The 10720-nt window shown below is 39.3% G+C and overlaps 1 protein-coding gene across 3 annotated transcripts in view; it reads right to left on the bottom strand.

Moving 5' to 3' along the window:
• Positions 1 to 10720, bottom strand: part of DIAPH2 (diaphanous related formin 2) — a 163251-nt gene that overhangs the window by 21815 nt on the left and 130716 nt on the right. The window lies entirely within an intron of this gene.

Below are 10720 nucleotides of genomic sequence, written 5' to 3'. Positions count from 1 at the left end.
GCTCTTATTCTAGAAATTATAAACAATAATTTTTATAGAAAGACTTTGTATAATTAATAGGAAAACAGAATGAGATAGACTAACTTTCATAATAGCAAACCAGACTGATTTTGACCTTCTAAGTATTTTCCTGCACCTTTTAAGCAAACCTGCTTGGTATCCAAAAAAGCATTCATTGCCACTTAATCAATTAATTAAATAATATGATTAGATCTAGAATTTAGAATACTTATTCAGACTGAATTCACAACACATCTTTGCTTTTAGTTCGTGGCTTTTTGAAGCTGGACTACAGAAACTAAAACATGATTTAGATTCAGAAAATCACTGAGAGCTGAATATTGTGTCCTCAAGCTCAAGTTAAACACAGAAGGAAGAACAAAATACAGGCAAGAAATCTGATTTATTTTCAAAGGACAGAAGGGATGACATATGGGTTCAAAATACTGTAAAGACTCCAAGCCTAGAGCTATAAACACGTCCATAATATGTGCAATATACACTGCTGATGTGTGCAGAGATGTACACAAATATAGAGGGGAGAAATCCATGGCATTTAGAGGAGCTGATCAGAAATCTGTCAGTAGGAAAAACTAGGCAGAGAAATTAATTCATTGGGAATAACAGAGCTGAGGAAAATGTTTTCACAGAGCATCAGAGAAGTCATTAAATGCTGTGCAGCAGCACATGTAAGTGAAATAAAAAACAGATCCAAGGAAGCAGAGAATGAAGTGACCTCCTGGATGTGGTAAATACAAAGCCAGGTGGGTGAAGGTTCTGTGTCCAACAGAGCAGCAATTTTATAACAAAATTATAAATAAAGCCCTGGCCCAGAATTAAAGGTGTGGGACAATGAGGCTCTGATGGCATTGAACCCAGAAATGCACAAACACCTCTGAAATGTTTGCAGCCTCACTGGTTTTCCTTTCAGAGGTGCCTGTGATTGAGGAATGAAACAATAACTAATTAATAAAAGCACAGCCATTGAAAGCAATCACAAAAGAGAGAAAGAATTTCCAGCAGCACAGGCTCTCAAGGGGCAGCTCCTGGTGAGCAGTGCCACAACAGCAAAATCTTCCCTTAACTTGAGTTTTCCTCATCTTAAAGTTGGCCAATCCACCCAGAAACCAACTCTTATTTTCTTCTGCACCTCTGATTTTTAATACAGCATTATACATGATGCATGCACAGGGCTGCATACATTCTGTGCTGGAATGGGTATGAAGGTGTGTTCTAAACACAGGGCACTCAAGCAGCAATCCTCACCCAGCTGTGGGGGTAAAAAAAATAAAATATTCAGATGCAAAGGAGGATTTATGAATTGAATTTATTTTTTATCTGCCAGTAAGCCTAAGTTGAAATATGAATAACTGATTTAACACTGAAATGGTATTCAAATATTTGACTCCAGTCCCCTATTGCTTCTAAATTCATTCAGAAGTCAAGATTATTAATTCTTCCTGACAGAAAATCAAGATTTAATGATCATCTGATAACCCTTAGGAATTAAAAAGTAAACTGAGATGATAATTCAGACAAAATAGAAAGATTTTACATATATAAGGCAAACACCATGCAGAATACCCATTTAGGCATTTCCTATGGGGCAGTAACTATTTTTTAAGAAAACACAGAGCAAAAAAACTATGTCTTGGTATGTACATTAAAAGGTTTAAAAGGAAAAAGGGGCTCTTCATTAAAATCTGCAGACCTTAAACCCTCTGCTCTGATCACACAGACCAACTGAACCCCTCAAGCACTGCTGCAAAAGAGCCTGGAATGGGAGAATGCAAGGATGGATTTTTGAACCCAGTGCTGCTCCCTTGAAGCCAGCATTGCTCTCAGGATCAAACATCCACTCAGCCAGCCCCACCAGGCCAAAGTAATGCACTCCAATTTTGTGCTTTGAGCAAGTTTACAGAGCAACTGATTTCAGCTCAGTACTAATGATATGCAGCAAATGATTTTTAGGTAAATTTGGAGCTTTTGGGTCATGTCTGCAGGGAAGCAACATTAGAGCTACCAGTGAAAAATGGGGATGCAGAAGCTGCACAGACTGTGCATTGATTTTTTTTTTCCCCTTTTTTTTTTTTTTTTTTTTTTTTTGCCCCAGAGCTCTCTCTGGCAGCAGGAACACTGTAAAACCAAGTACAAGCCAATGACAATCTATTTATACACAGAATCATTCAGCACTGCAAGCTGGAGGGATCTGAAGGATCAGCAAGGGTGAGTCCCTGCAGGATCCCTGAACACCAAACCTGGCCTGAGCATGGCCCAGTGCTCTGGCATTTCAGATTTTTGTTTTTTTTCAGATTTTTTTTCTCTCAGATTCCAGATTTTGGGCTGTGCCCATCCCCTGGAGCCTCTTCCTGGGGAAGAACCTTTCCCTGAACTGACTGATCACCTTTTATCCTGTATTGTTTATTGACATTTCTAACTCTTTGGGTTTTGAAATCTTTTTAAAACTGAAATCTTGGGAAATTATGTTTTCCTTAAGCATTGGCAGGGAATTACGAGAGAGGACAGTGTAAGAAATGATGATGTTGTAGAAAACTTGTTCAGATTAACTGTCTTTGCAAAAGGGATTTTTCATTCTAAAAGTCTGCAAAAAAATGCCACATTCCCTTCCTCTTCAGCAAAACAAAATTTGAAAGTGTTTCCATTAAAATGAAGTAGAAAATGATGTTTTTGTCATCCTAGAGCTGGCCTTGAGGTGCTTGTAAGATTTTAAATTAGGTTCTAAATATAACTGAATTCTGATATTTATATTGATATTTCAAATCAATTAAAACTGCACCTCTCCAATGGATGTAACACCTGTTAACATAAAACCAGGAACCAGGGCAGCAATTCTGCCCAGCACTGAGTAAAAGATCACACAGAACACCTGAGAAACAAAGTGAGCTCCAAAGCTGAATTCTGACTGCAATAAAAAATCCTGGCTGGTGGGTTTTAAACTTTCCCCAAAAGTTTAGTTGTATCAACTTGAAACAGGATTTAGAGGCTGCTGTTAATCTGAGCCCTGAACAAAAACTCCTGCTGATGGCAGTTCTGTTTGTTCCAGCCTGAGCACTCCAGGAATCCCACATAGGAATTCAGGAATCCCACACAGGAATTCAGAAATCCAGGTGGTGTCTCAGGGCAGGAGACCCAAACACTGAGAAACCCCATCAGGGGCTGGGAAATGACAAATGCCTGAACAAAAACCACACCACAATCTCAAATTATTGCCTTCCATAAAAACCCTGAAGCCCATCACCGTGGAACAGCCAGAACCTTTTCCAAAGCACAGTTTGATTTGTGTGTTTGCCTCAACAGCCTGCAGAGCAATCCAGAGAAGATCTGGAGATCTCTCCATCTGCAGAAATGATGGTGCAGATGAAAGGCAAGAACAGCATTTCCTTTTTCCCACTGCAGTTGTGGCTCTGTCACTGTGCACTCCTCAGTGCAGTTGTGCTTTCAGCAGGACACAGCTGCCCCTGGCCAGCAGCTTCCACCCATTTCTCCAACATTCTCCCCTCCATGCATTTAATCCGTGTAATTTGGTGATCTGTGTCAAGCCAGCTCTTCATTTGCACACAGTGCTGTGTTCAGAATGCTCACTGAGTTAAAGGTGAATGAGTTGTCCTTCATGCTCACTTTATGCCACTCCTGGGCTCCCCAAAGATGCCATTTTATCTGGAAAATCCATTTCTTTGCTATTTTCAACATAAAACTTGAAAGGTGCCGTGAAAAGTGCTGAATGTCTGAGTGGCAAAGGAGGAACTTGGGACTTGCAGGATGTCATTAATTCTATTTTGCCTTCAAACCCCTCCCCATCCCAATCTCCCCATTCTGCTTTGTCAGTTTGGAAAAGTCTTTGGAGGAACTTTAAAAGCAGCCACAGCAATGATAAACCTCAAATCAGAATCAGAGAAACCTCAAACCCCAAACCAGAACGGCCAAAATAATTCCTTGGTCATGGAAAGTGCTGAATTATGGAATATTCTCTGTCCAGATCTGTGACCAAACTGCAGATTCCTCTACAGGCACATTCTAGATCCACACATGCAACAAAAACTTCTTTTGTTCTGCCAGACTTGATCCAGTTGTAAAAAGCTGATTTAAAATACACATCATTATTAAATGATGCTGGAGTGACTTTTTTTCTCCTTCAGAATACAGGCATACCCTTTATGTTCCTAACAGTAAATTATATTTGACATTTAAAAATCAAGTTACCCTAATCTAGAGCTCTACCACAACAACATTGAGAAAGCAATGAATCTTTCCAGAGGAAAAACCTATTTTTTAAAAAATTCAAGATAATTTTAGTCAGGAGTAATTGAAAATGTAATTTAGAATTCATTACTTTGCGTGGTTAATTACAGCAGAAGAGTTTCAAAAGATGATGATGATCCAATAAAGTAATAATTTTTCTGAAACATGATATCAGAGTAAATAAAATAATAAAATGCAAATTAATATGACTATTTGGATTATGCTGAAAACATTAAATGCATACCAATGTGTAACCCAGTCCTGATGCACCTGCAATCATCTCCCTGGCATTTAGAGAACTGAAATTCTGACAGAACTATTCTTAATTCACCATAAGGACAAAATGCTTTATTTTCATGACTGTGCCATCAGTCCCCAGCTCTTGTGCAGCCCAGAATGGATTTCCCAACCTCAGCAGCCAAGCCAAGGCTTTGCCTCCGTTCCACATAAATTCTGCACTTCTGTTCAAAGGAAACCAGAGGTGCTGTGTGTAACCAAAATACCTGGTGCAGAAAGAGAATAAAGTCCTTTTGCAGTGGCTGCCTGCAATCCACCTGCAGCACAATCTGTGACCTTATTCCTTTTTCATAAAGGGCACTTAAGCTAAATGAACTCCTTGCCCATGTTCCTGGAAAACAAAAGTCTGGATTTGACCTGAGAATCTTTGCAGCAGTCCCCAAAGTCGGTTCCTTTTCCCTGTGCAGCTCCAGCAGATTGGAAGGTCAGCAGTGGGAACACGGCTGATGCAATTACAGCTTTCTGAACATTTTTGTCTGCAGATCTTTAGAATAATTTAAGTGGTTTGGGTAGAGCTGAGTGAAAAAGGAACTGTCACGCACGGAGCACATCAGAAATTTCCCACACTGAGCCACAGGGCTGATTTGAAATTGCTGCCATTGCACCTGGAGTTAAATTGTCTGTTTGGTAATGTGGGATGTCTTACTCTGGCCTAAAATACAGAATTTCCTAATAATTTTAATTCTCTAAGGCACTGATAATTTTAAACTCCCAGCATCACCCTCCCAAAGCTGGTCTGTCCCTGTGGAATAGAGAGGGGTGTGTGAACTCTGAAGGGTTTCCTGATTGATTGTCCCTGACAGGGCTCAGTGAGAACATCACAGATCCCAAATATTGATCAAACACAGAAATCCCAAATAATGGCCAAACACAGAAATCCCAAATAATGGCCAAACACAGAAATCCCAAATAATGGCTAAACACAGAAATCCCAAATATTGACCAAACACAGAAATCTCAAATAGTGGCCAGAGCAGAGGCTGCAGTCCCAGGGTGGCACCAGAGGTATCCCCACACCAAAGCAGAGACCAGAAACTTTGCACATTTGTGGCACTGCCAGCACACAGCACCAGCAGAGCTCTCAGGATAAGTTTATCAGGACTCCTTGAAGTGCTCAGCTCTGTAAAACACAAATATCACAGCCCTGTGTGTTCTCATTTGTGCTTAACCCAGCCAGGGCATGGCCAAGCCAGGCTGCCCCTGGCTTTTCTCTCTGGTCACCTTGAGTGGAGCAGCCCCATCACTGCCTCTCAGCACAGCCAAAATTCTCCTTTTCACCCCCTCCATCCCCCAAAGCCTCCAACACTTTTCATTTCATTTCAACAATTTTCATTTCATTACAGCCACAATCCTTTAAAAGAGTTCTTTCAAGAATCATTCTACACCTGTAGCTGTATGAGAAAACCACAACTGTATTTCAATTAACTGGTTTTGAGATTTTGTTTGCCTTAAAGACAACTCATTGTTCTTTAGAAAATATGTTATTTAGAATAAAATGACATGTATCACCAGACCACTATGGCTTTATCTGCATGGAAATAACTTCCAAACTGAATTTCCTCCAACAGTGTCAAAAATCTGCACTAATTTGCTCTATATTTGGATTATGAATTTTGGACACCAGTTCATCATCACCCTGCAGAGCCAAGAGAATGCACTTCAGACACTTTGGAAACAAAAAACATCCAAGAAACAAGAAGTGCTCTTTGGGTGCTATCATGACCTCTGTTTTACTACTGAAAATATTAAGTGAGGCATTTTTTCTTTACAGATTTACAGGCCAATGGAAATACTAAAGTTCTAAAGCTCATTATCCAACACCTCTGCACCCACAGTGCCAGAGCAAAGCAGAGGAAAGCACTAAAATGTTATTTTGGCTATTTCTAAACTTTGGAGAAAGATGCAGAGTGATAAATGAAGGCTATCAGAAGAGGGAAGTCACTTAAAATTATCCTTTGTTATTTAGAAAAATCTCTGTTTCAATGATGCTTGTGGGAGATATTGAGAATTTATGGTCAGAGATGTGAGCAACTGTTATTACTTATTCTCAACAAAGCAGCTCAGGCTTTAGTGGATAAAAATATGCTTTTCAGATACAAATATGTGATTGTAAACAACAGATAATTAACAGTAAATAAAAATATCTCTGAAGATTTACAGCTCAAGTGGCCAACAGTGCCAGCCTGGGGCTCCTACAGGAATTCAGGCACCAGGATTACAAGTAACAGAATTAAAAGATGCAAAAGTAACAGAAGCAAAAGTGGCAGAATTAGAAGCACCAGAGCTGCACTGGATATGAAAAGGTGTCTGGAGTTGAAAAATCCTTATTTGCACCTGAGAAAAACTTTTCTTGGGAGAAACTGGGTTATGACAAGGAAAGTTTCTTTGAGCAATGTGAGCACCAGGAACAAACACACAAAACAAAAGTAATTTTCTGTTCATCTGCATTAGAAATAATCATTTGTTTTGAGTTGTCTAATTTGATTGTTTTTAATTAATTTACTTTTCTTAGTTTTTAATATGCATACTATTCAGCAAAAAAAAATTGACAACAAAGTATCAGAGGATATTAAAAGTAAAAATATTTTAGACATTTGCATCTTCTGATGAAGGAGAAATTCCAAGCTCATCACAGGAAAAACAAAAACAAACATTGAAAGGGTTGCTGTCATCTGCAGAAGGTTTTTGTTACGAACCTCAGAGCTTGGAGCTGGATTCAGGAGCCCCAGTAAAGGTCTGAGAGCTGATATTTAAAATTAACACCAATTCACAACTCTTGGACAAAACAATCATATTTGCACTGCTGACAGAATTATTTCCTCTCCCTGAGTGCTGAGTATTTAACAGTGACATGTCTGACACAATTTCCATCTCTGCACTAGAAATAAGCAGCTCAGCCCATGGTTAATGCACAAAACAGAATTTATTCTTGTACCTGTCCCTGCTTTCATAAAAGAAATTTAAACATAGTTAACAAGATAAATATTACAACTAGAAGATGGTACCATTACCTTGCCCACTATTGGAAATAAATTCAATAGAAGAATGAGATTTTTTTATTTTCTTGGGGTTTGGTTGTTTTATTTTTTTTAGGTCACTTCTGTACTCATCTAAGTCTCCCTTAAGTCACAAATAACCTGAGATGGAGTCAGATTACCAACTATGGGGAAAAAATAAATTGAATGGAAAATGTCACAAATTGAACATTTCTGCTTAGTAAATTTCATGGTAAAAAAAGAGAAATAGCAGCAAGATCTTTTTTTGTGTAGAAAATGAGGAATAGAGATAAATTGAACTAATATTTAAAGACATAATTATTTTGTAAGCTAGACATTTTCTTCCAAGCATGATGAGAGTCAGAGATAAATGGTGAGACTAAAACTATGGCAGTATGAATTATCTTAAAAAGAAAATTCACAAGTCAGCTAAAAAAAGTTTATACACTAAAACTTTCTCACAGAAATTATTGGACATTTTGGGTTATTTCATGCAGAGTCAGTTTGGAACTGTCTGCTTTGAGTCAGTATCAAATTTTACAGCTTCAGGAAATATTGGTGCCAGCACAGAATTTTTTACACATCTGTGCATTTGTCTGTACAGAATCCAACACAGATTCACACATGTACAATAACAGAGATTTTGGTCTCATTTTCTGCACAGCAAAAATGGTTTTTAAGGTCTGAACATCCCCTCTCACACAGCATCAAGGAGTGACTGACAAAAAGACAGGGTGGTTTTTGAATGGTAAAATGTTTTGACGTTGATGTTAAAAGTGTTTTACCTCTCACATCTTTAATTTGCACCACAGACAGGTTGTCTAAAATATGTTCTGAACCACATCAGCCCTGCTCAGGGAGCGTTTTACCCAGAGATTTGTCTGCTGGGGCTCTCCTGTGTGTGACATGGCACATCTCCTCATTCCTGCTGAAAACTGCATCGGGGCAAGGGCACCCTGCCAAACACCACGAGCATCAGAGTCACTCTCTGTGATTCTGAGGTACACTCCCAAGGAAAAGGCAGCCAAAAATCCTAAATAATCAAGCTGCAGCAGGACAGAGATGTGACATATGCTGCACCACGAGGCTGTGATTCTTTTTGTGTCCCCATGAACCTCCCAAGACTGAGAAATGAATAAATCATTGCATGCCTGACACTGTTCCTCAGTGCACCTCAGTTACAAAGCAGGAAGGCTTTCCCTGTGTGCCAAACATCCTTTTAATTGACAAATAATCTGCACAGCTGCAGGGCCAAACTGGGCTGGAGCTGCAGCTCCCAGGGATAACAAATTCTCATCCTTGGTGCCTGAGCACAGCTGGAATTGCCTTTTCACCAGCAGCACTCAGCACAGAGCTGGAGAATTGCTCTGCTGTAAGGCCAATGTTTGATATTGCCATTCAATTCTGCTATTTTTACATTGTTTATAATGAACTTCAGGCTTGGGTTTTGTTGTTACTCTTGTTATTTGTTTTTTTTGTCATTTGTTTCCTCTGACTAGGAACCCTAATAGCTCCCTCATTCTAGGAGCAGAGCATTTTACTGCTGGACAGTTCTGTTTATAAATTTCTAGAACAATTAATTTTTAAGGAGTAAGGTAAGTACTGATTCATGAATCAATCAGTGCAAAACTTCTAAATAATTCACCACTGGGCAGAGGTAAAACTACAAATACTAATTTATACCTTCATCTTCCTTTTCAGAGCTGGATTTGTTGACTCTTCATCAAATGGTTTTGAAGCCTGTTGATTTTTTTTTTTTAAATCTTGACATTTAGGAAGCTTAAATGTTCAATAGATTGGAATGTTCTACTAAAATAGACTTAAATAATGCCTTGTGAATGATCCTATAAAATTCTGCAGCTCCTCTGGAGTTCACACCTAAGGAACAGTGCCCTCCTCTTTAAGCCATGTCCAAAGACACCACCAGAATTTTACTGCCATTCATTGACTGTGTCTTGCTGTGATGTATTTATTGTTCATAGATAATTCTGAGGCTGATTTGCTTTCCAAACAGGTAATAAGCCATGTGAATTAATTTAGTTTCATATCAAGATGCACTCTGCTGTTGTAGCAGCTGTTTAAAGCAGCTCACAGGCTCTAAGAGCTGACTACATCAAAACTAATAAAAAGTGAGTAAAAGTAAAGCACACCTTCTAAATTTTGCCCACACAGCTATGTAAAAGAAACAGAGTTCTTTTCCCATGAAAGTTAGTGCAGTCACAAAACAAAACATAAACCCAGATAAAATATGAACAGAACAAGCCCATACTCCCCATATGTTTTAAGAGATACAGCCCCAAATTTTCAGTGTACTTCAGTTTTATTTCTTGGCAAATGCTTCCAAAAACCCAGCAGAGCAGTGTGAGAACAAGCAAGGCACATTTTCAGCTGCATTCCCTTGGGAAAAGGCAGAACTTTTAAAGGAAAGGCTCTGGGGAGAGCTCAGAGCCCATCCCAGAGCCCAAAGGGGCTCCAGGGGAGCTGGAGGGGGACTGGGGACAAGGACACAGGGAAAGGTTTCACACTGCCAGAGGGATTTTAGGGGGAAATCCTTTATCCTGAGGATGGTGAGACACTGGCTGTAGCTGCCCCAAGAGATGTAAATGCTCCCCTCCCTCCCTGGGGGTGTTCAAGGTTAAAAAGGGCTTTGAGCAAACTGGGCTGATGGAAGCTGGGCTGGGGGCTTGGAATGGTTGAGATGATTTTTAAGCTCCCTTACAGCCCAAAGCACTCTGTAATTCTGTGGCTGTACCTTGAAATATTCAGGTTGCTGTTTTCAATATTGGTGATACATCACAGCACCCAGCCCAGGAAGAAACTCAGTTTATCACTTAAGAGCCACTGACTTCAGTATTTGCAATGGTGCAAAAAACTCCTGTAAAATATTATCTCCAGTTAAATTACCACTGGGCTGTTACCAAGCTAATAAATCCTTATGAAGATCAGACATTGAGGAGGATCTATGATTATATTTCTGATGGAAGGAAATGGCACTGATAGGAAGGATGACTCTGTCTGCATCTTGAGGATGTGTAAAAAGAAAAGTTTCTGCCTTAATTTATGCTGTTTGAAAGCCCTGAACTAGTTTTTAAAACTTTATCCTTCAAAGGCATTCTTAATATTCAAAAAGACCTTGCTAATTAACTCCTAAAACTACCTCAAGTCCA

The sequence above is a fragment of the Catharus ustulatus genome, chromosome 14, assembly GCF_009819885.2.
Source record: "Catharus ustulatus isolate bCatUst1 chromosome 14, bCatUst1.pri.v2, whole genome shotgun sequence".
NCBI lineage: Eukaryota > Metazoa > Chordata > Aves > Passeriformes > Turdidae > Catharus > Catharus ustulatus.
Note: the sequence above shows the minus strand (reverse complement) of the source record. Positions and strands in the feature narration are given on the sequence as shown.